The 5,883-nt window shown below is 53.0% G+C and overlaps 1 long non-coding RNA gene across 1 annotated transcript; it reads left to right on the top strand.

Moving 5' to 3' along the window:
• Positions 1 to 263: 263 nt before the first annotated feature.
• LOC122982603 lies at positions 264 to 661 on the top strand. Its single transcript, XR_006403500.1, has 2 exons — positions 264 to 296; positions 551 to 661. It is a non-coding gene; the product is annotated as an uncharacterized LOC122982603 (long non-coding RNA).
• The last annotated feature ends 5,222 nt before the right edge of the window (positions 662 to 5,883 follow it).

Here is a 5,883-nt window from a genome sequence, read left to right as displayed (position 1 = left end):
TTCCTACCACAGTTTCTGTTGGAGCTTCTAGGAGCGCTTGTTTTGTTTTCTGTTGGAACATTGTGTCCTTTTATGAGACACGGAGACGTCTGTTAGTGTTAACACGGACCAACAAACCACCACCCACTCCTGCTGCGCTGGTGTTAAAACAAACGAACCCTCCGTGCTGAAGCTAGCAGGCAGACTGGAGCCGCTTTCATGAGACAGAAGAATGAATCAGAGTTCAGAGGATCATATATGACATTAACTGACATGTGCAGCATCAAATAATAATCTGTCAGACAAAAGACAACAAAGTAAGAAGCTAGAAAAACTCTTCAGTGAAGCAGAAGTTTTATAAATTGACATTAGTGTTGTTTAAGCGTCCAGTTTATCTGCTGCTGATTTACATTACAGTAATGTTAATGTAGCTGATAGTTTGATAGCTTGACTGCTGATGTATTCACACTGTGTGTCGTTTGTCCACAATTACTGTAATTAACACCGTACAAGTTAAAGTTCTGCTTCATGCTCTGTCAGACTCTTAAGAGGAAGCTTTTTACATTTCCAGACTGAGTGAAGGAATCAGGAGAGACGAGACAGAAGTGATGAAGAATCACAGGATGTAACGTTAATGGTGTTGAAAGAAAAACAAGGAGAAAGTAAAGAACTGACTGAAGAATTTTGTTTATTGCTGCTCATGAATTTATAGTTTATTCAAAACGTTTTGATCAAAATATTTTATTTTGTTTATAGTTTGGATGTTTGTTTTGATCTTGATGTTAATGCAGCTAAATTCCTTAAATGAAGTTTTTTCTGAGTAAAAAGTAGAATTTGTTGTCATATATATGCAGATGGAATATGATGCAGATTTGGTTTGAGTAGAAACGGCTTTGGTTGAAATAAATGAACGTTGATCAGTGAGAGGTGATCACACAACACAGAGAACTCCTACATTCATGTGTAATACAGAGGAGTCAGAGAGCAGAGGAGGAAACAGATTAACATCCTCAGCTGCCTTCAGATCAGACAGAAAACAGCTGATCAACATGTTAATAAGACATTCATACAACACTGCACGCACAATAGTTTCCATCAGAAACAAGTAGTGAACACAACACTGACATATCATCAGCTTTTAACTTGATATATTGAACTTGTTAGCAAACAGTTGCTTATTTGTTTAGGCAGCAAGCAACAAGTATATTAATTAGTAATGTAGTTGTTGCTTGTAAGGTGGATGTGACTGAGCTGCTCAGGAGAACTGCAGGGTGTGTGAGTGAACCACAGCAGGTTGCTTAAAGCTGCAGATTGTCTCAGTTTGAAGCAATGAGCCTCCAGGAACAAGCTAACTTCTCTACCCTTTAGGATGCCGTCGTCCTGGATAAGTTTACAGTTCAGTCCAATGGAAACCAGCGACCAGAGGAGGTCCGTCAGGACCTTCAGGACCTTCTCTGCAGGCCCGACCGTTTATGAGAGGTGTCATTATTAGGTCATAAAATATTACAAATTAGTAATTATAAGGTTATTAAAACAATTTGATTTAATTAGTTATTAAAATAATTTATGTGATTTTTAAAAAATATTTTGTTTGATTTCAGTTACTATCATAACCATAAACCCAGTATCTGGAGCTAGAACTGGATGTGTCTGCCTCTGCCTTTGCCTCACGCAGGCCTCACGTAGGACTCATGTAGGACTCATGTAGGACTCACGCTGGACTCACGTAGGACTCACGCAGGACTCATGCAGGACTGACGTAGGACTCACATAGGACTCACATAGGACTCACATAGGACTCACGCAGGACTCACGCGGGACTCACGCAGGTCTCACGCAGGTCTCACGCAGGACTCACGTAGGACTCAAGCAGGACTCACGCAAGACTCACACAAGACTCACGCAGGACTCACGCAGGACTCACGCAGGACTCATGCAGGACTCATGTAGGACTCATGCAGGACTCACGCAGGACTTACATAGAACTCACGCGGGACTCACGCGGGTCTCACGCGGATCTCACGCGGGACTCTCACGGGACTCTCACGGGACTCACGCAGGACTCACTCAGGACTCACGCAGGACTCACGCGGGTCTCACGCGGGTCTCACGCAGGACTCATGTAGGACTCACGCTGGACTCACGCAGGACTGACGCAGGACTCACGAGGACTCACGAGGACTCACGCAGGACTCTCGCAGGACTCACGAGGACTCACGCAGGACTCACGCAGGACTCACGCAGGACTCACGCAGGACTCACGCAGGACTCACATAGGACTCATGCAGGACTCACGCAGGACTCACGAGGACTCACGAGGACTCACGCAAGACTCACGCAGGACTCACGCAGGACTCACGCAGGACTCACGTAGGACTCATGCAGGACTCACGCAAGACTCACACAAGACTCACGCAGGACTCACGCAGGACTCACGCAGGACTCACGCAGGACTCATGCAGGACTCATGTAGGACTCATGCAGGACTCACGCAGGACTTACATAGAACTCACGCGGGACTCACGCGGGTCTCACGCGGATTTCACGCGGGACTCTCACGGGACTCACGCAGGACTCACGCAGGACTCACGCAGGACTCACGCGGGTCTCACGCGGATCTCACGCGGGACTCTCACGGGACTCACGCAGGACTCACTCAGGACTCACGCAGGACTTACGCAGGACTTACATAGAACTCACGCGGGACTCTCACGGGACTCACGCAGGACTCACGCAAGACTCACACAAGACTCACGCAGGACTCACGCAGGACTCACGCAGGACTCACGCAGGACTCACGCAGGACTCATGCAGGACTCATGTAGGACTCATGCAGGACTCACGCAGGACTTACATAGAACTCACGCGGGACTCACGCGGGTCTCACGCGGATCTCACGCAGGACTCACTCAGGACTCACGCAGGACACACGCGGGTCTCACGCGGATCTCACGCGGGACTCTCACGGGTCTCATGCAGGACTCACGCAGGACTCACGCAGGACTCACGCAGGTCTCAAGCAGGACTCACGCAGGACTCATGTAGAACTCACGTAGGACTCACGCAGGACTCACGCAGGATTCACGCAGGATTCACGCAGGACTCACGCAGGACTCACGTAGGACTTACGCAGGACTCACGTAGGACTTACGCAAGACTCACGCAGGACTCACGCAGGACTCACGTAGGACTCATGCAGGACTCACGTAAGACTCACGCAAGACTCACACAAGACTCACGCAGGACTCACGCAGGACGCACGTAGGACTCACGCAGGACTCATGCAGGACTCACGTAGGACTCATGCAGGACTCACGCGGGACTTACATAGAACTCACGCGGGACTCACGCGGGTCTCACGCGGGTCTCACGCGGGTCTCACGCGGGTCTCACGCGGGTCTCACGCGGGACTCTCACGGGACTCACGCCGGACTCACTCAGGACTCACGCCGGACTCTCACGGGACTCACGCAGGACTTATGCAGGACTCACGCCGGACTCACTCAGGACTCACGTAGGACTCATGCAGGACTCACGCAAGACTCACACAAGACTCACGCAGGACTCACGCAGGACTCACGCAGGACTCACGCAGGACTCACGCAGGACTCATGCAGGACTCAAGTAGGACTCATGCAGGACTCACGCAGGACTTACATAGAACTCACGCGGGACTCACGCGGGTCTCACGCGGATCTCACGCGGGACTCACGCGGGACTCTCACGGGACTCACGCAGGACTCACTCAGGACTCACGCAGGACTCACGCAGGACTCACGCGGGTCTCACACGGATCTCACGCGGGACTCTCACGGGACTCACGCAGGACTCACTCAGGACTCACGCAGGACTTTCGCAGGACTTACGCAGGACTTACATAGAACTCACGCGGGACTCTCACGGGACTCACGCAGGACTTATGCAGGACTCACGCTGGACTCACGCTGGACTCATGCAGGACTCACGCAGGACTCACGCAGGACTCACGCAGGACTCACGTAGGACTCATGCAGGACTCACTCAGGACTCACGCAGGACTTACATAGAACTCACGTGGGACTCTCACGGGACTCACGCAGGACTTATGCAGGACTCACGCAGGACTCACATAGGACTCACGCAGGACTCACGCAGGACTCACGCAGGACTCACGAAGGACTCACGCAGGACTCACGCAGGACTCACGCAGATCTCAGGCGGGACTCACGTAGGACTCACGTAGGACTCACGTAGGACTAACGTAGGACTCACGCAGGACTAACGCAGGACTCACGTAGGACTCACGTAGGACTAACGTAGGACTAACGCAGGACTAACGCAGGACTCACGCAGGATTCACGCAGGATTCACGCAGGATTCACGCAGGACTCACGTAAGACTCACGTAGGACTTACGCAGGACTCACGTAGGACTCACGCAAGACTCACGCAGGACTCACGCGGGTCTCACACGGATCTCACGCGGGACTCTCACGGGACTCACGCAGGACTCACTCAGGACTCACGCAGGACTTTCGCAGGACTTACGCAGGACTTACATAGAACTCACGCGGGACTCTCACGGGACTCACGCAGGACTTATGCAGGACTCACGCTGGACTCACGCAGGACTCACGCAGGACTCACGCAGGACTCACGTAGGACTCATGCAGGACTCACTCAGGACTCACGCAGGACTTACATAGAACTCACGCGGGACTCTCACGGGACTCACGCAGGACTTATGCAGGACTCACGCAGGACTCACATAGGACTCACGCAGGACTCACGCAGGACTCACGCAGGACTCACGCAGAACTCACGCAGGACTCACGCAGGACTCACGCAGATCTCAGGCGGGACTCACGTAGGACTCACGTAGGACTCACGTAGGACTAACGTAGGACTCACGCAGGACTAACGCAGGACTCACGTAGGACTCACGTAGGACTAACGTAGGACTCACGCAGGACTAACGCAGGACTCACGCAGGACTCACGCAGGATTCACGCAGGATTCACGCAGGACTCACGTAAGACTCACGTAGGACTTACGCAGGACTCACGTAGGACTCACGCAGGACTCACGCAGGACTCACGTAGGACTCACGCAGGACTCACGCAAGACTCACACAAGACTCACGCAGGACTCACGCAGGACTCACGCAGGACTCACGCAGGACTCACGTAGGACTCACGTAGGACTAACGTAGGACTCACGCAGGACTAACGCAGGACTCACGCAGGATTCACGCAGGATTCACGCAGGATTCACGCAGGACTCACGTAAGACTCACGTAGGACTTACGCAGGACTCACGTAGGACTCACGCAAGACTCACGCAGGACTCACGCAGGACTCACGCGGGTCTCACACGGATCTCACGCGGGACTCTCACGGGACTCACGCAGGACTCACTCAGGACTCACGCAGGACTTTCGCAGGACTTACGCAGGACTTACATAGAACTCACGCGGGACTCTCGCGGGACTCTCACGGGACTCACGCAGGACTTATGCAGGACTCACGCTGGACTCACGCAGGACTCAGGCAGGACTCACGCAGGACTCACGCAGGACTCACGTAGGACTCATGCAGGACTCACTCAGGACTCACGCAGGACTTACATAGAACTCACGCGGGACTCTCACGGGCCTCACGCAGGACTTATGCAGGACTCACGCAGGACTCACATAGGACTCACGCAGGACTCACGCAGGACTCACGCAGAACTCACGCAGGACTCACGCAGGACTCACGCAGATCTCAGGCGGGACTCACGTAGGACTCACGTAGGACTCACGTAGGACTAACGTAGGACTCACGCAGGACTAACGCAGGACTCACGTAGGACTCACGTAGGACTAACGTAGGACTCACGCAGGACTAACGCAGGACTCACGCAGGACTCACGCAGGATTCACGCA

The sequence above is a fragment of the Thunnus albacares genome, chromosome 5 (assembly GCF_914725855.1).
Source record: "Thunnus albacares chromosome 5, fThuAlb1.1, whole genome shotgun sequence".
In the NCBI taxonomy this organism is placed as follows: Eukaryota; Metazoa; Chordata; class Actinopteri; order Scombriformes; family Scombridae; genus Thunnus; species Thunnus albacares.
The sequence above is the reverse complement of the archived record's forward strand: the minus strand, read 5'-3'. Positions and strand labels throughout refer to the sequence as shown.